The sequence below is a fragment of the Ambystoma mexicanum genome, chromosome 11, assembly GCF_040938575.1.
Source record: "Ambystoma mexicanum isolate Mex_15411 chromosome 11, UKY_AmexF1_1, whole genome shotgun sequence".
NCBI classification, from domain to species: domain Eukaryota; kingdom Metazoa; phylum Chordata; class Amphibia; order Caudata; family Ambystomatidae; genus Ambystoma; species Ambystoma mexicanum.
In genome coordinates, this window is record NC_090934.1 from 821,164,475 (window position 1) to 821,191,622 (window position 27,148).

At 48.9% G+C, this 27,148-nt stretch overlaps 9 non-coding genes across 9 annotated transcripts; all 9 read right to left on the bottom strand.

Moving 5' to 3' along the window:
• Positions 1 to 1,100: 1,100 nt before the first annotated feature.
• On the bottom strand, positions 1,101 to 1,172 carry TRNAW-CCA (transfer RNA tryptophan (anticodon CCA)). The gene has a single exon. It is a non-coding gene; the product is annotated as a tRNA-Trp (tRNA).
• Positions 1,173 to 1,485: 313 nt separating this feature from the next.
• Positions 1,486 to 1,559, bottom strand: TRNAN-GUU (transfer RNA asparagine (anticodon GUU)). Its single transcript has one exon. It is a non-coding gene; the product is annotated as a tRNA-Asn (tRNA).
• Positions 1,560 to 5,585: 4,026 nt separating this feature from the next.
• On the bottom strand, positions 5,586 to 5,657 carry TRNAW-CCA (transfer RNA tryptophan (anticodon CCA)). Its single transcript has one exon. It is a non-coding gene; the product is annotated as a tRNA-Trp (tRNA).
• A 313-nt stretch (positions 5,658 to 5,970) lies between these two features.
• TRNAN-GUU (transfer RNA asparagine (anticodon GUU)) lies at positions 5,971 to 6,044 on the bottom strand. Its single transcript has one exon. It is a non-coding gene; the product is annotated as a tRNA-Asn (tRNA).
• Positions 6,045 to 8,219: 2,175 nt separating this feature from the next.
• TRNAN-GUU (transfer RNA asparagine (anticodon GUU)) lies at positions 8,220 to 8,293 on the bottom strand. Its single transcript has one exon. It is a non-coding gene; the product is annotated as a tRNA-Asn (tRNA).
• A 1,790-nt stretch (positions 8,294 to 10,083) lies between these two features.
• On the bottom strand, positions 10,084 to 10,155 carry TRNAW-CCA (transfer RNA tryptophan (anticodon CCA)). Its single transcript has one exon. It is a non-coding gene; the product is annotated as a tRNA-Trp (tRNA).
• Positions 10,156 to 12,702: 2,547 nt separating this feature from the next.
• On the bottom strand, positions 12,703 to 12,776 carry TRNAN-GUU (transfer RNA asparagine (anticodon GUU)). Its single transcript has one exon. It is a non-coding gene; the product is annotated as a tRNA-Asn (tRNA).
• Positions 12,777 to 25,833: 13,057 nt separating this feature from the next.
• TRNAW-CCA (transfer RNA tryptophan (anticodon CCA)) lies at positions 25,834 to 25,905 on the bottom strand. Its single transcript has one exon. It is a non-coding gene; the product is annotated as a tRNA-Trp (tRNA).
• Positions 25,906 to 26,217: 312 nt separating this feature from the next.
• Positions 26,218 to 26,291, bottom strand: TRNAN-GUU (transfer RNA asparagine (anticodon GUU)). The gene has a single exon. It is a non-coding gene; the product is annotated as a tRNA-Asn (tRNA).
• Between the last annotated feature and the right edge of the window lie 857 nt (positions 26,292 to 27,148).

Here is a 27,148-nt window from a genome sequence, read left to right on the forward strand (position 1 = left end):
TTGGGGGAAGTAGCTTATGTTAACTACTTGCCATGCTCTTTATAGATCCCTCTGTTTGACTGGGTGAATTCTAATTTCTGGGGTAGAGTAAGCAATTTTTGGATCTAGATGTTGTGCGCAACAGGAATGCTATATACTGCACTGTACTGCTACTGAAAAGTTACCAATTTTACAGGATGTTCAGGTAAGCTTTGTTTCAGAAAACAACTTGCTAGAGGCACTAAGACAGATTACTGGGACAAAGGAAGAGGGTTTGGGGATTAGAACATCTCCTATGAAAGGTACAGTCACGCCCGAGACATCTCTGAGTGTCACCTGAAATTCTAAGAAATGCAAACTAGGGACCTACGCTTTTTATTGCCAGTGGATCTTTGTGTTTCAGACAAATGTGCACGCCTCCCAGAGCCCCTTGCAATGCACTTAGGGAAATGGGGGAAGGTGCTGTGAAGCCCTCTCGCTGACAATGTCTCTCTTGTCTATGATGTATCTATGAGAGAGAGAGAAATAGGCAATGCGAGAGTGAAAAAGTAAAATGGAAATGTGTCTACTGAGACCAGTATAAGGGGAAATCCTCACAATCCAGGACCGACAGTTGATTGGGAGGGCGCTTACAGGTTTCCGACACCAGACCGGTACCTGAACTCACAAACCCAAACTGCAAAGTGATGGGCATTGCCACTAGACTGCCGACCCCCTTTCGGGGCCCCAGCATATATCCTTTAGTCACACCTAGAGTTCCCAGGACAGTGCAGCATTCAGCGATTACACGAAAATATTGACAGCGCTAGGAGGCCATGCAAATGGCAGAGGTATGCTTTACAAAGCCCACGTAGCGTGCACAAAACAGCACATCAGTCAGGCCCACTTGAAGAGATGGTAAAGAGGAAATACTTCTGCTGCATCCAGTAAAACATAGAGATTGGCCTGCTTTAAAGGTTGACCATGTCCTTCATGGGTGTCTGTCAATATGATACTTCCCTGCTGCAAAGCTTACATTCGAAACGCCAGAACAACTAGGCCCAGAGCACAAAGATGCAGTCAGGTTGAAATAACGAGATACTGAAGAGCAATTTTGTATTTCAGAGTGGGAAAAGCAAGTATGACCCCGATGTGATTTGAACACACAACCTTCTGATCTGGAGTCAGACGCGCTACCATTGCGCCACGAGGTCCTTGTGGCAGTCCACCTGGTGTGTCTGATGACAGAATAAAGGTAGGAGACGTACATGCACCTGCAGAGCCTCATTGCTTCTTTAAGTAGACTGGCTAGGATAGCTTCCTTCTGTGCATCAGTACACGCTGCAGCCAAACCCTTCCCATGAAGTCTTGATGTTTATGAATTGAATGGCAAGTTTTGAAAAACTAAAGCAAGCGAGAAGAATTGCTTGCAGTTTATTGGATATTTTGTACGTCAGAAGACGAGACCTGCGAGAGGTAAACAGAAGTTCATAGTTGGTCATGCTGAATTTTTGAGCCAAAACGCATCGTCCCTGGGTGGGCTTGAACCACCAACTTTTCGGTTAACAGCCGAACGCGCTAACCGATTGCGCCACAGAGACTCATGCACTGCTTACACTGGGGCCTGATTGGTGTGCTGTTTGCTTATGCTTCCCAGGCAACCTGAAAATATTTCTAAAATAGCTCTATTTCCCACAGCAAATCAGGGTATCAAGCACTTCCCTACCTCCACTAATCCACTAACACAGGGGATTTAGTAGAGGACAGAGCCCATCAACAGTGCACCAAATGTCCTCTGTGTAGGCATAACTTGCTATGAGGAGAAAGCCACAGTTGCACACTTGTGTTAAAAGGGGACAGTAGGCTGAACCCAGAGAACACGGGAGAAATGACTCAGGTTTACTGAGTGGAACACTCTGTGTCTTTGTGCCAAAAACAGCAGCGTCTTTTCGGTTAACAGCCGAACGCGCTAACCAATTGCTCCACAGAGACTCACTGGCATGTGTGCTCTGCCTTTGGCCTGATTGCATTGCTATTTTTTTCTGATTGGCAGAAAACCTGAACTTTTTTCTGAAAAAGGCATGCCTCTCTTAGCACTGCAATGCATTAGACTGCTCCCTTGCTTCCCTGCGTCCCCAAATACACAACCACCTTGGGCACAATAGAAGACACATTCCAGCAGATTTAGCAAGAGTGCACCAAGGTTTCTATATGTAGGTACCTTGCTGAGAAGCAAGACCTGCAGTTGCATTCTTCTGTTAAAAGAGGGCAGCAGAGTGCACCAAGAGAAATTGGGGGAAGTAGCTTATTTTAACTACTTGCCATGCTCTTTATAGATCCCTCTGTTTGACTGGGTGAATTCTAATTTCTGGGGTAGAGTAAGCAATTTTTGGATCTAGATGCTGTGCGCAACAGGAATGCTATATACTGCACTCTACTGCTACTGAAAAGTTACCAATTTTACAGGATGTTCAGGTAAGCTTTGTTTCAGAAAACAACTTGCTAGAGGCACTAAGACAGATTACTGGGACAAAGGAAGAGTGTTTGGGGATTAGCACATCTCCTATGAAAGGTACAGTCACGCCCGAGACAACTCTGAGTGTCACCTCAAATTCTAAGAAATGCAAACTAGGGACCTACGCCTTTTATTGCCAGTGGATCTTTGTGTTTCAGACAAATGTGCACGCCTCCCAGAGCCCCATGCAATGCACTTAGGGAAAGGGGGGAAGGTGCTGTGAAGCCCTCTCGCTGACAATGTCTCTCTTGTCTATAATGTATCTATGAGAGAGAGAGAAAAAGGCAATGCGAGAGTGAAAAAGTAAAATGGAAATGTGTCTACTGAGACCAGTATAAGGGGAAATCCTCACAATCCAGGACCGACAGTTGATTGGGAGGGCGCTTACAGTTTTCTGACACCAGACCGGTACCTGAACTAGCAACGCCAAACTACAAAGTGATGGGCATTGCCACTAGACTGCCGACCCCCTTTCGGGGCCGCAGCATATATCCTTTAGTCACACCTAGAGTTCCCAGTACAGTGCAGCATTCAGCGATTACACGAAAATATTGACAGCGCTAGGAGGCCATGCAAATGGCAGAGGTATGCTTTACAAAGCCCACGTAGCGTGCACAAAACAGCACATCAGTCAGGCCCACTTGAAGAGATGGTAAAGAGGAAATACTTCTGCTGCATCCAGTAAAACATAGAGATTGGCCTGCTTTAAAGGTTGACCATGTCCTTCATGGGTGTCTGTCAATATGATACTTCCCTGCTGCAAAGCTTACATTCGAAACGCCAGAACAACTAGGCCCAGAGCACAAAGATGCAGTCAGGTTGAAATAACGAGATACTGAAGAGCAATTTTGTATTTCAGAGTGGGAAAAGGAAGTATGACACCGACGTGATTTGAACACACAACCTTCTTATCTGGAGTCAGACGCGCTAACATTGCGCCACGAGGTCCTTGTGGCAGTCCACCTGGTGTGTCTGATGACAGAATAAAGGTAGGAGACGTACATGGACCTGCAGAGCCTCATTGCTTCTTTAAGTAGACTGGCTAGGATAGCTTCCTTCTGTGCATCAGTACACGCTGCAGCCAAACCCTTCCCATGAAGTCTTGATGTTTATGAATTGAATGGCAAGTTTTGAAAAACTAAAGCAAGCGAGAAGAATTGCTTGCAGTTTATTGGATTTTTTGGACGTCAGCAGACGAGACCTGCGAGAGGTAAACAGAAGTTCATAGTTGGTCATGCTGAATTTTTGAGCCAAAATGCATCGTCCCTGGGTGGGCTTGAACCACCAACCTTTCGCGCGCTAACCGATTGCGCCACAGAGACTCATGCAGTTCTTATACAGGGGCCTGATTGGTGTGCTGTTTGCTTATGCTTCCCAGGCAACCTGAAAATATTTCTAAAATAGCTCTATTTCCCACAGCAAATCAGGGTATCAAGCACTTCCCTACCTCCCCTAATCCACAAACACAGGGGATTTAGTAGAGGACAGAGCCCATCAACAGTGCACCAAATGTCCTCTGTATAGGCATAACTTGCTATGAGGAGAAAGCCACAGTTGCGCACTTGTGTTAAAAGGGGACAGTAGGCTGAACCCAGAGAACAAGGGAGAAATGACTCAGGTTTACTGAGTGGAACACTCTGTGTCTTTGTGCCAAAAACAGCAGCATCTTTTCGGTTAACAGCCGAACGCGCTAACCAATTGCGCCACAGAGACTCACTGGCATGTGTGTTCTGCCTTTGGCCTGATTGCATTGCTATTTTTTTCTGATTGGCAGAAAACCTGAACTTTTTTCTGAAAAAGGCATGCCTCTCTTAGCACTGCAGTGCATTAGACTGCTCCCTTGCTTCCCTGAGTCCCCAAATACACAACCACCCTGGGCACAATAGAAGACACATTCCAGCAGATTTAGCAAGAGTGCACCAAGGATTCTATATGTAGGTACCTTGCTGAGAAGCAAGACCTGCAGTTGCATTCTTCTGTTAAAAGAGGGCAGCAGAGTGCACCAAGAGAACTTGGGGGAAGTAGTTTATGTTAACTACTTGCCATGCTCTTTATAGATCCCTCTGTTTGACTGGGTGAATTCTAATTTCTGGGGTAGAGTAAGCAATTTTTGGATCTAGATGCTGTGCGCAACAGGAATGCTATATACTGCACTGTACTGCTACTGAAAAGTTACCAATTTTACAGGATGTTGAGGTAAGCTTTGCTTCAGAAAACAACTTGCTAGAGGCACTAAGACAGATTACTGGGACAAAGGAAGAGGGTTTGGGGATTAGCACATCTCCTACGAAAGGTACAGTCACGCCCGAGACAACTCTGAGTGTCACCTCAAATTCTAAGAAATGCAAACTAGGGACCTACGCTTTTTATTGCCAGTGGATCTTTGTGTTTCAGACAAATGTGCACGCCTCCCAGAGCCCCATGCAATGCACTTAGGGAAATGGGGGAAGGTGCTGTGAAACCCTCTCGCTGACAATGTCTCTCTTGTCTATAATGTAACTATGAGAGAGAGAGAAATAGGCAATGCGAGAGTGAAAAAGTAAAATGGAAATGTGTCTACTGAGACCAGTATAAGGGGAAATCCTCACAATCCAGGACCGACAGTTGATTGGGAGGGCGCTTACAGGTTTCCGACACCAGACCGGTACCTGAACTCACAAACCCAAACTGCAAAGTGATGCCCATTGCCACTAGACTGCCGACCCCCTTTCGGGGCCCCAACATATATCCTTTAGTCACACTTAGAGTTCCCAGGACAGTGCAGCATTCAGCGATTACACGAAAATATTGACAGCGCTTGGAGGCCATGCAAATGGCAGAGGTATGCTTTACAAAGCCCACGTAGCGTGCACAAAACAGCACATCAGTCAGGCCCACTTGAAGAGATGGTAAAGAGGAAATACTTCTGCTGCATCCAGTAAAACATAGAGATTGGCCTGCTTTAAAGGTTGACCATGTCCTTCATGGGTGTCTGTCAATATGATACTTCCCTGCTGCAAAGCTTACATTCGAAACGCCAGAACAACTAGGCCCAGAGCACAAAGATGCAGTCAGGTTGAAATAACGAGATACTGAAGAGCAATTTTGTATTTCAGAGTGGGAAAAGGAAGTATGACCCCGACGTGATTTGAACACACAACCTTCTGATCTGGAGTCAGACGCGCTACCATTGCGCCACGAGGTCCTTGTGGCAATCCACCTGGTGTGTCTGATGACAGAATAAAGGTAGGAGACGTACATGCACCTGCAGAGCCTCATTGCTTCTTTAGGTAGACTGGCTAGGATAGCTTCCTTCTGTGCATCAGTACACGCTGCAGCCAAACCCTTCCCATGAAGTCTTGATGTTTATGAATTGAATGGCAAGTTTTGAAAAACTAAAGCAAGCGAGAAGAATTGCTTACAGTTTATTGGATTTTTTGGACGTCAGCAGACGAGACCTGCGAGAGGTAAACAGAAGTCCATAGTTGGTCACGCTGAATTTTTGAGCCAAAATGCATCGTCCCTGGGTGGGCTTGAACCACCAACCTTTCGGTTAACAGCCGAACGCGCTAACCGATTGCACCACAGAGACTCATGCAGTGCTTACACTGGGGCCTGATTGGTGTGCTGTTTGCTTATGCTTCCCAGGCAACCTGAAAATATTTCTAAAATAGCTCTATTTCCCACAGCAAATCAGGGTATCAAGCACTTCCCTACCTCCCCTAATCCACAAACACAGGGGATTTAGTAGAGGACAGAGCCCATCAACAGTGCACCAAATGTCCTCTGTGTAGGCATAACTTGCTATGAGGAGAAAGCCACAGTTGCGCACTTGTGTTAAAAGGGGACAGTAGGCTGAACCCAGAGAACACGGGAGAAATGACTCAGGTTTACTGAGTGGAACACTCTGTGTCTTTGTGCCAAAAACAGCAGTGTCTTTTCGGTTAACAGCCGAACGCGCTAACCAATTGTGCCACAGAGACTCACTGGCATGTGTGTTCTGCCTTTGGCCTGATTGCATTGCTATTTTTTTCTGATTGGCAGAAAACCTGAACTTTTTTCTGAAAAAGGCATGCCTCTCTTAGCACTGCAGTGCATTAGACTGCTCCCTTGCTTCCCTGAGTCCCCAAATACACAACCACCTTGGGCACAATAGAAGACACATTCCAGCAGATTTAGCAAGAGTGCACCAAGGTTTCTATATGTAGGTACCTTGCTGAGAAGCAAGACCTGCAGTTGCATTCTTCTGTTAAAAGAGGGCAGCAGAGTGCACCAAGAGAACTTGGGGGAAGTAGCTTATGTTAACTACTTGCCATGATCTTTATAGATCCCTCTGTTTGACTGGGTGAATTCTAATTTCTGGGGTAGAGTAAGCAATTTTTGGATCTAGATGCTGTGCGCAACAGGAATGCTATATACTGCACTGTACTGCTACTGAAAAGTTACCAATTTTACAGGATGTTCAGGTAAGCTTTGTTTCAGAAAACAACTTGCTAGAGGCCCTAGGACAGATTACTGGGACAAAGGAAGAGGGTTTGGGGATTAGCACATCTCCTATGAAAGGTACAGTCACGCCCGAGACAACTCTGAGTGCCTCCTCAAATTCTAAGAAATGCGAACTGGGGTCCTACGCCTTTTATTGCCAGTGGATCTTTGTGTTTCAGACAAATGTGCACGCCTCCCAGAGCCCCATGCAATGCACTTAGGGAAATGGGGGAAGGTGCTGTGCAACCCTCTCGCTGACAATGTCTCTCTTGTCTATAATGTATCTATGAGAGAGAGAGAAATAGGCAATGCGAGAGTGAAAAAGTAAAATGGAAATGTGTCTACTGAGACCAGTATAAGGGGAAATCCTCACAATCCAGGACCGACAGTTGATTGGGAGGGCGCTTACAGGTTTCCGACACCAGACCGGTACCTGGACTCACAAACCCAAACTGCAAAGTGATGCCCATTGCCACTAGACTGCCGACCCCCTTTCGGGGCCCCAGCATATATCCTTTAGTCACACCTAGAGTTCCCAGGACAGTGCAGCATTCAGCGATTACACGAAAATATTGACAGCGCTAGGAAGCCATGCAAATGGCAGAGGTATGCTTTACAAAGCCCACGTAGCGTGCACAAAACAGCACATCAGTCAGGCCCACTTGAAGAGATGGTAAAGAGGAAATACTTCTGCTGCATCCAGTAAAACATAGAGATTGGCCTGCTTTAAAGGTTGCCCATGTCCTTCCTGGGTGTCTGTCAATATGATACTTCCCTGCTGCAAAGTTTACATTCGAAACGCCAGAACAACTAGGCCCAGAGCACAAAGATGCAGTCAGGTTGAAATAACGAGATACTGAAGAGCAATTTTGTATTTCCGAGTGGGAAAAGCAAATATGACCCCGACGTGATTTGAACACGAAACCTTCGGATCTGGAGTCAGACGCGCTACCATTGCGCCACGAGGTCCATGCGGCACTCCACCTGGTGTGTCTGATGACAGAATAAAGGTAGGAGACGTACATGCACCTGCAGAGCCTCATTGCTTCTTTAAGTAGACTGGCTAGGATAGCTTCCTTCTGTGCATCAGTACACGCTGCAGCCAAACCCTTCCCATGAAGTCTTGATGTTTATGAATTGAATGGCAAGTTTTGAAAAACTAAAGCAAGCGAGAAGAATTGCTTGCAGTTTATTGGATTTTTTGGACGTCAGCAGACGAGACCTGCGAGAGGTAAACAGAAGTCCATAGTTGGTCATTCTGAATTTTTGAGCCCAAATGCATCGTCCCTGGGTGGGCTTGAACCACCAACCTTTCGGTTAACAGCCGAACGCGCTAACCGATTGCGCCACAGAGACTCATGCAGTTTTTGCACAGGGGCCTGATTGGTGTGCTGTTTGCTTATGCTTCCCAGGAAACCTGAAAATATTTCTAAAATAGCTCTATTTCCCACAGCAAATCAGGGTATCAAGCACTTCCCTACCTCCCCTAATCCACAAACACAGGGGATTTAGTAGAGGACAGAGCCCATCAACAGTGCACCAAATGTCCTCTGTGTAGGCATAACTTGCTATGAGGAGAAAGCCACAGTTGCGCACTTGTGTTAAAAGGGGACAGTAGGCTGAACCCAGAGAACACGGGAGAAATGACTCAGGTTTACTGAGTGGAACACTCTGTGTCTTTGTGCCAAAAACAGCAGCGTCTTTTCGGTTAACAGCCGAACGCGCTAACCAATTGCGCCACAGAGACTCACTGGCATGTGTGTTCTGCCTTTGGACTGATTGCATTGCTATTTTTTTCTGATTGGCAGAAAACCTGAACTTTTTTCTGAAAAAGGCATGCCTCTCTTAGCACTGCAGTGCATTAGACTGCTCCCTTGCTTCCCTGAGTCCCCAAATACACAACCACCCTGGGCACAATAGAAGACACATTCCAGCAGATTTAGCAAGAGTGCACCAAGGATTCTATATGTAGGTACCTTGCTGAGAAGCAAGAGCTGCAGTTGCATTCTTCTGTTAAAAGAGGGCAGCAGAGTGCACCAAGAGAACTTGGGGGAAGTAGCTTATGTTAACTACTTGCCATGCTCTTTATAGATCCCTCTGTTTGACTGGGTGAATTCTAATTTCTGGGGTAGAGTAAGCAATTTTTGGATCTAGATGCTGTGCGCAACAGGAATGCTATATACTGCACTGTACTGCTACTGAAAAGTTACCAATTTTACAGGATGTTCAGGTAAGCTTTGTTTCAGAAAACAACTTGCTAGAGGCACTAAGACAGATTACTGGGACAAAGGAAGAGGGTTTGGGGATTAGCACATCTCCTATGAAAGGTACAGTCACGCCCGAGACAACTCTGAGTGTCACCTCAAATTCTAAGAAATGCAAACTAGGGACCTACGCTTTTTATTGCCAGTGGATCTTTGTGTTTCAGACAAATGTGCACGCCTCCCAGAGCCCCTTGCAATGCACTTAGGGAAAGGGGGGAAGGTGCTGTGAAGCCCTCTCGCTGACAATGTCTCTCTTGTCTATAATGTAACTATGGGAGAGAGAGAAATAGGCAATGCGAGAGTGAAAAAGTAAAATGGAAATGTGTCTACTGAGACCAGTATAAGGGGAAATCCTCACAATCCAGGACCGACAGTTGATTGGGAGGGCGCTTACAGGTTTCCGACACCAGACCGGTACCTGAACTCACAAACCCAAACTGCAAAGTGATGGGCATTGCCACTAGACTGCCGACCCCCTTTCGGGGCCCCAACATATATCCTTTAGTCACACCTAGAGTTCCCAGGACAGTGCAGCATTCAGCGATTACACGAAAATATTGACAGCGCTAGGAGGCCATGCAAATGGCAGAGGTATGCTTTACAAAGCCCACGTAGCGTGCACAAAACAGCACATCAGTCAGGCCCACTTGAAGAGATGGTAAAGAGGAAATACTTCTGCTGCATCCAGTAACACATAGAGATTGGCCTGCTTTAAAGGTTGACCATGTCCTTCATGGGTGTCTGTCAATATGATACTTCCCTGCTGCAAAGCTTACATTCGAAACGCCAGAACAACTAGGCCCAGATCACAAAGATGCAGTCAGGTTGAAATAACGAGATACTGAAGAGCAATTTTGTATTTCAGAGTGGGAAAAGGAAGTATGACCCCGACGTGATTTGAACACACAACCGTCTGATCTGGAGTCAGACGCGCTACCATTGCGCCACGAGGTCCTTGTGGCAATCCACCTGGTGTGTCTGATGACAGAATAAAGGTAGGAGACGTACATGCACCTGCAGAGCCTCATTGCTTCTGTAGGTAGACTGGCTAGGATAGCTTCCTTCTGTGCATCAGTACACGCTGCAGCCAAACCCTTCCCATGAAGTCTTGATGTTTATGAATTGAATGGCAAGTTTTGAAAAACTAAAGCAAGCGAGAAGAATTGCTTGCAGTTTATTGGATTTTTTGGACGTCAGCAGACGAGACCTGCGAGAGGTAAACAGAAGTCCATAGTTGGTCACGCTGAATTTTTGAGCCAAAATGCACCGTCCCTGGGTGGGCTTGAACCACCAACCTTTCGCGCTAACCGATTGCGCCACAGAGACTCATGCAGTTCTTATACAGGGGCCTGATTGGTGTGCTGTTTGCTTATGCTTCCCAGGCAACCTGAAAATATTTCTAAAATAGCTCTATTTCCCACAGCAAATCAGGGTATCAAGCACTTCCCTACCTCCCCTAATCCACAAACACAGGGGATTTAGTAGAGGACAGAGCCCATCAACAGTGCACCAAATGTCCTCTGTATAGGCATAACTTGCTATGAGGAGAAAGCCACAGTTGCGCACTTGTGTTAAAAGGGGACAGTAGGCTGAACCCAGAGAACACGGGAGAAATGACTCAGGTTTACTGAGTGGAACACTCTGTGTCTTTGTGCCAAAAACAGCAGTGTCTTTTCGGTTAACAGCCGAACGCGCTAACCAATTGTGCCACAGAGACGCACTGGCATGTGTGTTCTGCCTTTGGCCTGATTGCATTGCTATTTTTTTCTGATTGGCAGAAAACCTGAACTTTTTTCTGAAAAAGGCATGCCTCTCTTAGCACTGCAGTGCATTAGACTGCTCCCTTGCTTCCCTGAGTCCCCAAATAAACAATCACCTTGGGCACAATAGAAGACACATTCCAGCAGATTTAGCAAGAGTGCACCAAGGTTTCTATATGTAGGTACCTTGCTGAGAAGCAAGACCTGCAGTTGCATTCTTCTGTTAAAAGAGGGCAGCAGAGTGCACCAAGAGAACTTGGGGGAAGTAGCTTATGTTAACTACTTGCCATGATCTTTATAGATCCCTCTGTTTGACTGGGTGAATTCTAATTTCTGGGGTAGAGTAAGCAATTTTTGGATCTAGATGCTGTGCGCAACAGGAATGCTATATACTGCACTGTACTGCTACTGAAAAGTTACCAATTTTACAGGATGTTCAGGTAAGCTTTGTTTCAGAAAACAACTTGCTAGAGGCCCTAGGACAGATTACTGGGACAAAGGAAGATGGTTTGGGGATTAGCACATCTCCTATGAAAGGTACAGTCACGCCCGAGACAACTCTGAGTGCCTCCTCAAATTCTTAGAAATGCGAACTGGGGTCCTACGCCTTTTATTGCCAGTGGATCTTTGTGTTTCAGACAAATGTGCACGCCTCCCAGAGCCCCATGCAATGCACTTAGGGAAATGGGGGAAGGTGCTGTGCAACCCTCTCGCTGACAATGTCTCTCTTGTCTATAATGTATCTATGAGAGAGAGAGAAATAGGCAATGTGAGAGTGAAAAAGTAAAATGGAAATGTGTCTACTGAGACCAGTATAAGGGGAAATCCTCACAATCCAGGACCGACAGTTGATTGGGAGGGCGCTTACAGTTTTCTGACACCAGACCGGTACCTGAACTCACAAACCCAAACTACAAAGTGATGGGCATTGCCACTAGACTGCCGACCCCCTTTCGGGGCCCCAGCATATATCCTTTAGTCACACCTAGAGTTCCCAGGACAGTGCAGCATTCAGCGATTACACGAAAATATTGACAGCGCTAGGAGGCCATGCAAATGGCAGAGGTATGCTTTACAAAGCCCACGTAGCGTGCACAAAACAGCACATCAGTCAGGCCCACTTGAAGAGATGGTAAAGAGGAAATACTTCTGCTGCATCCAGTAAAACATAGAGATTGGCCTGCTTTAAAGGTTGACCATGTCCTTCATGGGTGTCTGTCAATATGATACTTCCCTGCTGCAAAGTTTACATTCGAAACGCCAGAACAACTAGGCCCAGAGCACAAAGATGCAGTCAGGTTGAAATAACGAGATACTGAAGAGCAATTTTATATTTCAGAGTGGGAAAAGCAAATATGACCCCGACGTGATTTGAACAGGAAACCTTTGGATCTGGAGTCAGACACGCTACCATTGCGCCACGAGGTCCATGCGGCACTCCACCTGGTGTGTCTGATGACAGAATAAAGGTAGGAGACGTACATGCACCTGCAGAGCCTCATTGCTTCTTTAAGTAGACTGGCTAGGATAGCTTCCTTCTGTGCATCAGTACACGCTGCAGCCAAACCCTTCGCATGAAGTCTTGATGTTTATGAATTGAATGGCAAGTTTTGAAAAACTAAAGCAAGCGAGAAGAATTGCTTGCAGTTTATTGGATTTTTTGGACGTCAGCAGACGAGACCTGCGAGAGGTAAACAGAAGTCCATAGTTGGTCACGCTGAATTTTTGAGCCAAAATGCACCGTCCCTGGGTGGGCTTGAACCACCAACCTTTCGGTTAACAGCCGAACGCACTAACCGATTGCGCCACAGAGACTAAACAGTTCTTACACAGGGGCCTGATTGGTGTGCTGTTTGCTTATGCTTCCCAGGCAACCTGAAAATATTTCTAAAACAGCTCTTTTTCCCACAGCAAATCAGGGTATCAAGCACTTCCCTACCTCCCCTAATCCACAAACACAGGGGATTTAGTAGAGGACAGAGCCCATCAACAGTGCACCAAATGTCCTCTGTGTAGGCATAACTTGCAATGAGGAGAAAGCCACAGTTGCGCACTTGTGTTAAAAGGGGACAGTAAGAGGCCACCAGGGGGCGCACAGGCAATGGCAGCCTGAACACGCCGCTCCCGCCGTAACTGGGACACGAAGAGGGATTGAGCCCCCCCCGTGACCCCCCCACGAGAGATCTACGGCCCATGGGGCCCGTGAACCTCGGGTGCCCCCCGAGGCGAAGGAGCGGCATCTGGGGACCCCCGGGGGCCCGAGAACGAGCTCCGCGGCCCGAGGGGAGGAGCCCCGGGGAGCTCCAGGCAGCATCGCATCCATCGAGAGGGGAAGCGGCGGCCTGTATTCGGAGGCGCGTGTGATCCCCTCACCCCCCCGAACACGGAGCGCGCCGGCGCCCCGGCAGAAGACCCGCCGGCGACACCCCCATAGCACCCTGCCGAGGAGCCGTCGCGGAGGGGAAGTCCCCCGCTGAGGAGCTGGGAGAAACGCGGGCCGCGACCCGCTTAGGGAGAGGCGGCCTGCCCGCGCTCCCGAACTCGGCGCCGAGGTAGGTGGGGGAAGCCCATCCCAGCCCCCACGCAACCCTCAAGGACCCCGGGGGACCAGCTGCGGGATGCATCGGTGGGCTCGGAGGGGCGAGTCGGCCCCGCCCCCCCCTCGCGAGCCCCCCCAAAAAAAAAAAAAAAAAAAAAAAAAAAAATAAAGAAAAGTGAAGTGGGGAAAAAAAAAAGGTCAGGAAGACGCGGGGGGAAACGCCCCCAGCCCTGGAGGGGACACAAATATTTTGGAGGAGAGTATCCTCGAGCCCATCACTTTCTTAGGTGGAGGCCCCTGGGCTCAACCCCAGGGCGAGTGCCCGCCTGGGGGCTCTCGCTGAAGGAGTCGCGCCTGAGAGCCCCCCAACAAACCGCGATTGGACGACCATGGCCGCTCCCCCCCACCCTAAGAACTGCCACCAAAGACAGAGGACACAAGGGGGGGAGGGGGTGTGAGGCCCCCACCGGAGGTCGGTGGGGCGAGGGCCCGCCCACGAGAGGCCCCCCACAGAGGGCCACACCAGAAGGTGAGAGAGCGCGTTCCCCGACCGGGCTCTGTCCCTTGCCCCTAGGGACGCATCAGCGGAGGGGAGAAGCAGGAGGACCGAATGAGTTGGCGCCATACCCTCCAGGAGTACCGCTACCAAGGCACCAGCAGGGAGAACAGTGACCCAGACCAACGGGCCGGCATGTCTCATTCCGAGACCCCACCCCTGCCCACCCTCACCATGGAAAAGGGCTTTGCCTCGGTCTTGCAGGAGATCAGGGACATGCGGGCAGACATCGCCCAAAAAATGGAAAACATGGACCGCAGAGTGGACAAAGTCGAGGATAGACTGTCACAACTAGAGTCCAACCAGTCCTCAGCAGCGACCCAGGAGCTGGACACGGCCCTGAGACTAACGGCCCTGGAAAAGAGAGATGAGGAGAGGGCAAGACAAATGGACGACTTTGAAAATAGAGAGCGGAGGAACAACCTCAGAATTTTCGGGGTGCCGGAGTCGGAGGGGGAGACGGAAAGAGACTTAACCAGGGTGGTGAGGGACATCATTACCCTCCTCTTCTCGGATGAGATGACAACCGAACCGACGTTTGATCAGATCCATAGAGCGGGGGGAAGAGCTGGGGGCCCCCGGTCAATTCTGGTCCGCTTCCACTACCACACTGAAAAAGCGAAGGTCCTAGAGGAGGCCAGGAAATCCAGGGAGATAACCTATAACAACGCTCAGGTGGCCATCTTCCAGGACCTCTCATCATACACGCTGCCCAAACGGAGGATGTGCCGCCCACTGACCCAGATGCTGAAAACAAAGGGGGTACGCTACAGATGGGGGTTCCCCTTCTCCCTCATGTTCGAATACGAAGGCCAACGAGTGAACCTGATTACAGAGGAAGATATAAGGGGAGCAATACAGGAATACACAACGGACCCGACCCCGCGAAGGGAACCCTCCGGGTTCGCCGCGGATGAAGCCAGAGCGCGCCGGTCACGAGGAGAGAGGAGAAAAAAGACTGGCCCACGGAAATTTAAAAAATTGAACCCTCCGTCCCCATCGACGGACAGGAATGACACGGATCCCGGCCAGGGTGGAGCGGGACTGTCGGACCCGGGCGAGGAAGGGAGCTGAGGCATCTCACGGCAGGCGTCATCAGCCTCGGGGGAACTGTGTAAAGAATTCATCACGGGGACTCACCATCTGTTCCGGCCTGCAGACAGGCCGGGCTCCAGGACCATGGGGTCCGAACTTTTGTGGATCCTCCCGGAACAGCAAGTATGAGGGTTACATTGAGGGGGGGGAGAGGGGATAGGGGGGGCTCATGGAGGCTCTAATTTGGATATTCACCCAGCAGGAGGCGGTAGGCTGGTGGTCCGGCCAGTTACCAACAATGGTAGAACTATTTGGCTGGACGCCGGGGTGGGGGGAGGGGGGTAGGGGGTTTGTTGATATTGTTACGTTCACAGGGGGGACCAGGGGTCAGTTGGGGAAAGGTTACAGGACCACCTGGGGGGGAGGGGGGGGGAAGGGAAATGGGAGATCAGAGGATAACACGAAATGAGCCGGACAAGGAAAGTGCCACGAGTCAGCTATCCGGTAGCTGGTTATTCTTAGAAAATGGCTGAGGATATGCCTACCCTGGGCGTGGGCTCCCTTAACGTGAGGGGACTGAACACCCCCACCAAAAGATCCCTGGTCTGCAGGGAATTCAGGAGGGCTAAACTAGACGTGCTTTTCCTTCAGGAGACGCACTGGGCGAAGGGGAAAGAACCAAAGCTACGAGGGGGGGGGTTGGAGAAGTCCTCAGCGCCTCCCACAAGACCAAGAAAAGGGGGGTGGCCATAGTGCTAGCGAGGGACATTGGCTTTGAAGTAGAAGCCTCACTGAAAGACCCAGAGGGACGATTCCTGCTGACGAGGGGCTCCCTGCGGGGCTCCCCTTTAACACTTGCAGTTGTGTGCAGCCCCAATGAAGGCCAGGCGCAATTTTGGGAGGGAGTGAAGGACAGACTGAAATTATTCGTACGCGGGCTAATGGTGGTGGGGGGGGGACTTTAACATGGTCCTGGACCCGAAAATTGATAGGAAACGCTTGGAATCCCAACCCACCAGGGCTGCAGACGAAATGATGGCCCGCTCCTTCCAAAGGGCGAACACAGAGCTGGGCCTAGTGGACACCATCCCGACCCCTAGGGCAGAACACCCCTCCTTCACATACTATTCTGCAATCCACACATCATACTCCCGTATAGACTACATCCTGGTAGACGAGTCCCTGCGCCCATCCATATGTCTCTGGCTATGAGGTTGACCCGGTCCCCTGGTCCGACCATCACCTGGTCCGTACCACCATTATAGGGGAATGGCGAGGTGGCAGAAAAGGGCGATGGAAGTGCAACGACTCCCTGCTGAAGGACGACGTCCTGGTGCAGGAAGTGCAGGACGCCATTGTGGAATACTTTAAGCTGAACGACAATGGTGAGGTGGGTGCGCACGTGCTGTGGGACGCCTTCAAGCCGACCTTACGCGGGGTTCTCATAAGAATGGGGGCTCAGAAAAAAAGGGAAAGGGAGGCCCAAGAAAAATCCCTTAGGGAAAAGATCGCACAGATCCAGCCGGGAGGCCCCCCGGAGGCACCCTTGGCTATGGAACAGATCACGGCCCTAGAAAATCACAAATTTCAATTGAAAGATCTCTTGTTGCATAAAACTGAGCGCAACCTCCAGCTAGTGAAACAAAAATACTATGAGAAGGGGGATAGAGCCGATAAAATCCTGGCCTGGAAACTCAGAGAGGTCCAGCGAAGCAGAATGGTGAGGGCGATCAGAAACGAACAGGGCTCACTAGACCATAGCACCCCAGTCATAGGAGCGGCTTTCCGACGCTACTATGAACAACTATATTCGTCAGAATATGCCGGGGAAGACACTCAGATTGAGGAGTTCCTGGACTCCATTCAGATCCCGTCCCTGACAGGCGAAATGGCAGAAGGTCTAGAGGGAGGGGTCACAGAGGAGGAGGTGGAGAATGCAATCGGTGGGATGAAGGCGGGAACGTCCCCGGGGGAAGATGGGTTCTCAGTACTCTTCTATAAGAGGTTCCGGTCTATTTTGGCCACACACCTGGCGAGGGTGTTCAATGCAGTACTGGAGGGGGGCACCCTGCCGGAAACGATGATGAGAGCCATCATAGTGGTACTGCCCAAGGAAGGAAAGGACCCCACTGACTGCTCCTCCTACCGCCCGATCTCCCTCTTAAATATAGATGTAAAGATCCTAGCCAAGGTGATGGGTACACGGTTAGAGGGGATAATGCCCAAATTAGTACACGGGGATCAAGTGGGGTTCGTGAAGGGCAGGCAGGGCTCAGATAATATCAGGAAGACTATTGACCTAATCCACTATGCCCAGGAATCAGACCTAGAGGCTAGTTTGCTTTCCTTGGACTCCGAGAAGGCATTCGACAGGGTCGAGTGGAGGTACATGCAACTCCTCCTCCGTCGAATGGGCTTCGGGCCTCACGTCAGGACCTGGGTCTCCGCCCTCTATGAAGCCCCAACAGCGAGAGTGCAGGTGAACGGGGAACTCTCTGACTCATTCCCCCTCACGAGGGGAACACGACAGGGGTGCCCACTCTCTCCGTTAATATACGTCCTGACGATGGAACCTCTGGCCATAGCGGTCCGGGCCCACCCCGACATCAAAGGGATCAAAAGGGGAGAAGTAGAGTTCAAGCTCTCCCTGTTCGCTGACGACATCCTAGCGTACTTGGTGGAGCCCAGCTCCTCGCTCCCCCCCTACTGCGTCTGATGACAGCCTTCGGGCAGTTCTCGGGACTAAAAATAAATGCAGCAAAATCAAAGCTCCTACCCATGAGGGTCCAGGACCCGAGGTTGGACCCCCGGGACAGGTGTGCGGGGATTGCGGTGGGGAAGGATTCCATCAGGTACCTGGGGGTAACCCTGACCAGAGATCTCTCGAGACTGGCCCCGGTGAACTATGGGCCTACCTTGGCGGGGGTTACGTCAGATCTGAGGAGATGGGATGGTATGATTCTGTCCTGGTATGGGCGCATGACAGCGATAAAGATGAACGTTCTGCCGAGATTACTATATTTATTCACCGCGCTCCCAACGGAGGTCCCCACCCAGCTGCTCCGCGATCTACAAAAAGCAATCCGCGAGTTTATATGGCAAGGGCGGGCCCCGAGGATAGGAAAGGCCACTCTAACACTACCCAGAGAGGAGGGCGGGTTCGGGCTACCGGACTTTCTCCTTTACTACCGGGCCGCCCAGCTGCGGGTCTTGCTGGAGCACATGAAGGAGGGGATGGGCACCTACTGGTCATACCTTGAGGATATGGATGCCCACCCTCTGAAAGTGCGCGACCTCCTGTGGCTGCCGCGCAGACTCATCCCTAGCAAACTGAAAGCCCACCCAACCCTGGGAATACTTTGGACACTCTGGAAAGAGGGACCCACAACCTCATACCTCACGACATGGCCCTCTCCAATGTCATCGCTTTGGGGCCACCCGCTCAAACTAGGTAGCAGAGGTTTCAGGAGTGCCCAGTCCTGGTCGGACGGGGGTCTGGAATGGGCGGGACAACTGTTCAAAGAGGGCGAGTTCCTCGAATACGAGGCCCTGCGAGACGCACTGGGGCGGGAGTCCCTTTCAATCTTTGAATATCTGCGCCTGAAAGGCATCCTTTGCGACCAATCATGGGGCCAGAACCTACGGAGACAGCTGACCCCCTTCGAAAAATTTCTGGACACGGCCACATCAAGGAAGGGGGCGGTCTCCAAAATGTACCGAATACTGAACACCGTTAACTTGGAGGGGAGAAGAGGGTTTCGAGGGTTTTGGGATGACCTGGCGGGAGAACCACTTACAGAGGAGGCGTGGTCCAAAGTCTTTAAGATAGCATTCCATGGGAACCTATTTACATCGGACATGGAGCACAACTTCAAAATCTTACAGGGCTGGCACAGGGACCCGTTGAAACTGTCCAGGATGTTTTCGGGAGTGTCCCCCAGGTGTCCAAGGGGCTGTGGCCAAGTGGGGTCGAGGGGGCATATGTGGTGGTCCTGCCCCAAGGTGCAGGAGTTCTGGGAGAAAGTACGGGGGTGGATGGCCGAGGTCACCGAGGAACTAATCCCACTCAACCCCCTAACGATGTTGCTGGGCCTCCCCCCGGAGGACACTGAACTGTATAGGTACCCAAGAATGTGGGAGACGATGTTACGGGCGGGTAGAGTGGCCCTTGCACAAAGGTGGAAGAGCCCAGAGACCCCATCCAAAGAAGACTGGCTTAAGAAACTCAAAAACATGTTCTTAATGGATAAACTGACGGCCATGGTAAATAATGAACTGGGCTCCTTTCAGGTTAACTGGTATGGGGTCTATGGGGCATGGGGTTGGGACCCCCACTGACAACATGAGAACACTCTGGCGAGTTGGCGGGGGGTAGGTTTGGAATGCTTCAACCAAGGATGTAGGAGTAGCCCAGGACCCGGGAGACAGCGGATCTCATCCAGCCAATTTGGACGTGAGAGCATAGCATACCTCTGTGGCAACGTACAATGAGCTACGATGGCAGCCCCAGCTGTCCGACTTTCGAAGTGACTCTGATCTGGGGGGAGGGGAGGAGTTGGGGTGGGGGGGTGGGGGGGGGTAAGGGGGGGAGGGAACCCGGGGGTTTTATGACAATGTTAAAAGTGATGATAACAACGCTCCCAGCGTTGCCGTTTGTTTTTTCCTTCTAAAAACTACTAATAAAACCAAAGTTTAAAAAAAAAAAAAGGGGACAGTAGGCTGAACCCAGAGAACACGGGAGAAATGACTCAGGTTTACTGAGTGGAACACTCTGTGTCTTTGTGCCAAAAACAGCAGCGTCTTTTCGGTTAACAGCCGAACGCGCTAACCAATTGCGCCACAGAGACTCACTGGCATGTGTGTTCTGCCTTTGGACTGATTGCATTGCTATTTTTTTCTGATTGGCAGAAAACCTGAACTTTTTTCTGAAAAAGGCATGCCTCTCTTAGCACTGCAGTGCATTAGACTGCTCCCTTGCTTCCCTGAGTCCCCAAATACACAACCACCCTGGGCACAATAGAAGACACATTCCAGCAGATTTAGCAAGAGTGCACCAAGGATTCTATATGTAGGTACCTTGCTGAGAAGCAAGAGCTGCAGTTGCATTCTTCTGTTAAAAGAGGGCAGCAGAGTGCACCAAGAGAACTTGGGGGAAGTAGCTTATGTTAACTACTTGCCATGCTCTTTATAGATCCCTCTGTTTGACTGGGTGAATTCTAATTTCTGGGGTAGAGTAAGCAATTTTTGGATCTAGATGCTGTGCGCAACAGGAATGCTATATACTGCACTGTACTGCTACTGAAAAGTTACCAATTTTACAGGATGTTCAGGTAAGCTTTGTTTCCGAAAACAACTTGCTAGAGGCACTAAGACAGATTACTGGGACAAAGGAAGAGGGTTTGGGGATTAGCACATCTCCTATGAAAGGTACAGTCACGCCCGAGACAACTCTGAGTGTCACCTCAAATTCTAAGAAATGCAAACTAGGGACCTACGCTTTTTATTGCCAGTGGATCTTTGTGTTTCAGACAAATGTGCACGCCTCCCAGAGCCCCTTGCAATGCACTTAGGGAAAGGGGGAAGGTGCTGTGAAGCCCTCTCGCTGACAATGTCTCTCTTGTCTATAATGTAACTATGAGAGAGAGAGAAATAGGCAATGCGAGAGTGAAAAAGTAAAATGGAAATGTGTCTACTGAGACCAGTATAAGGGGAAATCCTCACAATCCAGGACCGACAGTTGATTGGGAGGGCGCTTACAGGTTTCTGACACCAGTCCGGTACCTGAACTCACAAACCCAAACTGCAAAGTGATGCCCATTGCCACTAGACTGCCGACCCCCTTTCGGGGCCCCAACATATATCCTTTAGTCACACCTAGAGTTCCCAGGACAGTGCAGCATTCAGCGATTACACGAAAATATTGACAGCGCTAGGAGGCCATGCAAATGGCAGAGGTATGCTTTACAAAGCCCACGTAGCGTGCACAAAACAGCACATCAGTCAGGCCCACTTGAAGAGATGGTAAAGAGGAAATACTTCTGCTGCATCCAGTAAAACATAGAGATTGGCCTGCTTTAAAGCTTGACCATGTCCTTCATGGGTGTCCGTCAATATGATACTTCCCTGCTGCAAAGCTTACATTCGAAACGCCAGAACAACTAGGCCCAGAGCACAAAGATGCAGTCAGGTTGAAATAACGAGATACTGAAGAGCAATTTTGTATTTCAGAGTGGGAAAAGGAAGTATGACCCCGACGTGATTTGAACACACAACCTTCTGATCTGAAGTCAGACACGCTACCATTGCGCGACGAGGTCCTTATGGCAATCCACCTGGTGTGTCTGATGACAGAATAAAGGTAGGAGACGTACATGCACCTGCAGAGCCTCATTGCTTCTTTAGGTAGACTGGCTAGGATAGCTTCCTTCTGTGCATCAGTACACGCTGCAGCCAAACCCTTCCCATGAAGTCTTGATGTTTATGAATTGAATGGCAAGTTTTGAAAAACTAAAGCAAGCGAGAAGAATTGCTTACAGTTTATTGGATTTTTTGGACGTCAGCAGACGAGACCTGTGAGAGGTAAACAGAAGTTCATAGTTGGTCATGCTGAATTTTTGAGCCAAAATGCATCGTCCCTGGGTGGGCTTGAACCACCAACCTTTCAGTTAACAGCCGAACGCGCTAACTGATTGCACCACAGAGACTCATGCAGTCCTTACACAGGGGCCTGATTGGTGTGCTGTTTGCTTATGCTTCCCAGGCAACCTGAAAATATTTCTAAAATAGCTCTTTTTCCCACAGCAAATCAGGGTATCAAGCACTTCCCTACCTCCCCTAATCCACAAACACAGGGGATTTAGTAGAGGACAGAGCCCATCAACAGTGCACCAAATGTCCTCTGTATAGGCATAACTTGCTATGAGGAGAAAGCCACAGTTGCGCACTTGTGTTAAAAGGGGACAGTAGGCTGAACCCAGAGAACACGGGAGAAATGACTCAGGTTTACTGAGTGGAACACTCTGTGTCTTTGTGCCAAAAACAGCAGCGTCTTTTCGGTTAACAACCGAACGCGCTAACCAATTGCCCCACAGAGACTCACTGGCATGTGTGTTCTGCCTTTGGCCTGATTGCATTGCTATTTTTTTCTGATTGGCAGAAAACCTGAACTTTCTTCTGAAAAAGGCATGCCTCTCTTAGCACTGCAGTGCATTAGACTGCTCCCTTGCTTCCCTGAGTCCCCAAATACACAACCACCTTGGGCACAATAGAAGACACATTCCAGCAGATTTAGCAAGAGTGCACCAAGGTTTCTATATGTAGGTACCTTGCTGAGAAGCAAGACCTGCAGTTGCATTCTTCTGTTAAAAGAGGGCAGCAGAGTGCACCAAGAGAACTTGGGGGAAGAAGCTTATGTTAACTACTTGCCATGCTCTTTATAGATCCCTCTGTTTGACTGGGTGAATTCTAATTTCTGGGGTAGAGTAAGCAATTTTTGGATCTAGATGCTGTGCGCAACAGGAATGCTATATACTGCACTCTACTGCTACTGAAAAGTTACCAATTTTACAGGATGTTCAGGTAAGCTTTGTTTCAGAAAACAACTTGCTAGAGGCACTAAGACAGATTACTGGGACAAAGGAAGAGTGTTTGGGGATTAGCACATCTCCTATGAAAGGTACAGTCACGCCCGAGACAACTCTGAGTGTCACCTCAAATTCTAAGAAATGCAAACTAGGGACCTAAGCTTTTTATTGCTAGGGGATCTTTGTGTTTCAGACAAATGTGCACGCCTCCCAGAGCCCCTTGCAATGCACTTAGGGAAATGGGGGAAGGTGCTGTGCAACCCTCTCGCTGACAATGTCTCTCTTGTCTATAATGTATCTATGAGAGAGAGAGAAATAGGCAATGCGAGAGTGAAAAAGTAAAATGGAAATGTGTCTACTGAGACCAGTATAAGGGGAAATCCTCACAATCCAGGACCGACAGTTGATTGGGAGGGCGCTTACAGTTTTCTGACACCAGACCGGTACCTGAACTCACAAACCCAAACTGCAAAGTGATGGGCATTGCCACTAGACTGCCGACCCCCTTTCGGGGCCCCAGCATATATCCTTTAGTCACACCTAGAGTTCCCAGGACAGTGCAGCATTCAGCGATTACACGAAAATATTGACAGCGCTAGGTGGCCATGCAAATGGCAGAGGTATGCTTTACAAAGCCCACGTAGCGTGCACAAAACAGCACATCAGTCAGGCCCACTTGAAGAGATGGTAAAGAGGAAATACTTCTGCTGCATCCAGTAAAACATAGAGATTGGCCTGCTTTAAAGGTTGACCATGTCCTTCATGGGTGTCTGTCAATATGATACTTCCCTGCTGCAAAGCTTACATTCGAAACGCCAGAACAACTAGGCCCAGAGCACAAAGATGCAGTCAGGTTGAAATAACTAGATACTGAAGAGCAATTTTGTATTTCAGAGTGGGAAAAGCAAATATGACCCCGACGTGATTTGAACACGCAACTTTCTGATCTTGAGTCAGACATGCTACCATTGCGCCACGATGTCCTTGTGGCAGTCCACCTGGTGTGTCTGATGACAGAATAAAGGTAGGAGACGTACATGGACCTGCAGAGCCTCATTGCTTCTTTAGGTAGACTGGCTAGGATAGCTTCCTTCTGTGCATCAGTACACGCTGCAGCCAAACCCTTCCCATGAAGTCTTGATGTTTATGAATTGAATGGCAAGTTTTGAAAAACTAAAGCAAGCGAGAAGAATTGCTTGCAGTTTATTGGATTTTTTGGATGTCAGCAGACGAGACCAGCGAGAGGTAAACAGAAGTCCATAGTTGGTCACGCTGAATTTTTGAGCCAAAATGCACCGTCCCTGGGTGGGTTTGAACCACAAACCTTTCGGTTAACAACCGAACGCGCTAACCGATTGTGCCACAGAGACTCATGCAGTTCTTACACAGGGGCCTGATTGGTGTGCTGTTTGCTTATGCTTCCCAGGCAACCTGAAAATATTTCTAAAATAGCTCTATTTCCCACAGCAAATCAGGGTATCAAGCATTTCCCTACCTCCCCTAATCCACAAACACAGGGGATTTAGTAGAGGACAGAGCCCATCAACAGTGCACCAAATGTCCTCTGTATAGGCATAACTTGCTATGAGGAGAAAGCCACAGTTGCGCACTTGTGTTAAAAGGGGACAGTAGGCTGAACCCAGAGAACACGGGAGAAATGACTCAGGTTTACTGAGTGGAACACTCTGTGTCTTTGTGCCAAAAACAGCAGCGTCTTTTCGGTTAACAGCCGAACGCGCTAACCAATTGCGCCACAGAGACTCACTGGCATGTGTGCTCTGCCTTTGGCCTGATTGCATTGCTATTTTTTTCTGATTGGCAGAAAACCTGAACTTTTTTCTGAAAAAGGCATGCCTCTCTTAGCACTGCAGTGCATTAGAATGCTCCCTTGCTTCCCTGAGTCCCCAAATACACAACCACCTTGGGCACAATAGAAGACACATTCCAGCAGATTTAGCAAGAGTGCACCAAGGTTTCTATATGTAGGTACCTTGCTGAGAAGCAAGACCTGCAGTTGCATTCTTCTGTTAAAAGAGGGCAGCAGAGTGCACCAAGAGAACTTGGGGGAAGTAGCTTATGTTAACTACTTGCCATGCTCTTTATAGATCCCTCTGTTTGACTGGGTGAATTCTAATTTCTGGGGTAGAGTAAGCAATTTTTGGATCTAGATGCTGTGCGCAACAGGAATGCTATATACTGCACTCTACTGCTACTGAAAAGTTACCAATTTTACAGGATGTTCAGGTAAGCTTTGTTTCAGAAAACAACTTGCTAGAGGCACTAAGACAGATTACTGGGACAAAGGAAGAGTGTTTGGGGATTAGCACATCTCCTATGAAAGGTACAGTCACGCCCGAAACAACTCTGAGTGTCACCTCAAATTCTAAGAAATGCAAACTAGGGACCTACGCTTTTTATTGTCAGTGGATCTTTGTGTTTCAGACAAATGTCCACGCCTCCCAGAGCCCCTTGCAATGCACTTAGGGAATGGGGGAAGGTGCTGTGAAGCCCTCTCGCTGACAATGTCTCTCTTGTCTATAATGTATCTATGAGAGAGAGAGAAATAGGCAATGCGAGAGTGAAAAAGTAAAATGGAAATGTGTCTACTGAGACCAGTATAAGGGGAAATCCTCACAATCCAGGACCGACAGTTGATTGGGAGGGCGCTTACAGGTTTCCGACACCAGACCGGTACCTGAACTCACAAACCCAAACTGCAAAGTGATGCCCATTGCCACTAGACTGCCGACCCCCTTTCGGGGCCCCAGCATATATCCTTTAGTCACACCTAGAGTTCCCAGGACAGTGCAGCATTCAGCGATTACACGAAAATATTGACAGCGCTAGGAGGCCATGCAAATGGCAGAGGTATGCTTTACAAAGCCCACGTAGCGTGCACAAAACAGCACATCATTCAGGCCCACTTGAAGAGATGGTAAAGAGGAAATACTTCTGCTGCATCCAGTAAAACATAGAGATTGGCCTGCTTTAAAGGTTGACCATGTCCTTCATGGGTGTCTGTCAATATGATACTTCCCTGCTGCAAAGCTTACATTCGAAACGCCAGAACAACTAGGCCCAGAGCACAAAGATGCAGTCAGGTTGAAATAACGAGATACTAAAGAGCAATTTTGTATTTCAGAGTGGGAAAAGCAAATATGACCCCGACGTGATTTGAACACGCAACCTTCTGATCTGGAGTCAGACGCGCTACCATTGCGCCACAAGGTCCTTGTGGCATCCACCTGGTGTGTCTGATGACAGAATAAAGGTAGGAGACGTACATGCACCTGCAGAGCCTCATTGCTTCTTTAAGTAGACTGGCTAGGATAGCTTCCTTCTGTGCATCAGTACACGCTGCAGCCAAACCCTTCCCATGAAGTCTTGATGTTTATGAATTGAATGGCAAGTTTTGAAAAACTAAAGCAAGCGAGAAGAATTGCTTGCAGTTTATTGGATTTTTTGGACGTCAGCAGACGAGACCTGCGAGAGGTAAACAGAAGTCCATAGTTGGTCATGCTGAATTTTTGAGCCAAAATGCATCGTCCCTGGGTGGGCTTGAACCACCATCCTTTCGGTTAACAGCCGAACGCGCTAACCGATTGCGCCACAGAGACTCATGCAGTGCTTACACTGGGGCCTGATTGGTGTGCTGTTTGCTTATGCTTCCCAGGCAACCTGAAAATATTTCTAAAATAGCTCTATTTCCCACAGCAAATCAGGGTATCAAGCACTTCCCTACCTCCCCTAATCCACAAACACAGGGGATTTAGTAGAGGACAGAGCCCATCAACAGTGCACCAAATGTCCTCTGTGTAGGCATAACTTGCTATGAGGAGAAAGCCACAGTTGCGCACATGTGTTAAAAGGGGACAGTAGGCTGAACCCAGAGAACACGGGAGAAATGACTCAGGTTTACTGAGTGGAACACTCTGTGTCTTTGTGCCAAAAACAGCAGCGTCTTTTCGGTTAAGAGCCGAACGCGCTAACCAATTGTGCCACAGAGACTCACTGGCATGTGTGTTCTGCCTTTGGCCTGATTGCATTGCTATTTTTTTCTGATTGGCAGAAAACCTGAACTTTTTTCTGAAAAAGGCATGCTTCTCTTAGCACTGCAGTGCATTAGACTGCTCCCTTGCTTCCCTGAGTCCCCAAATACACAACCACCTTGGGCACAATAGAAGACACATTCCAGCAGATTTAGCAAGAGTGCACCAAGGTTTCTATATGTAGGTACCTTGCTGAGAAGCAAGACCTGCAGTTGCATTCTTCTGTTAAAAGAGGGCAGCAGAGTGCACCAAGAGAACTTGGGGGAAGTAGCTTATGTTAACTACTTGCCATGCTCTTTATAGATCCCTCTGTTTGACTGGGTGAATTCTAATTTCTGGGGTAGAGTAAGCAATTTTTGGATCTAGATGCTGTGCGCAACAGGAATGCTATATACTGCACTGTACTGCTACTGAAAAGTTACCAA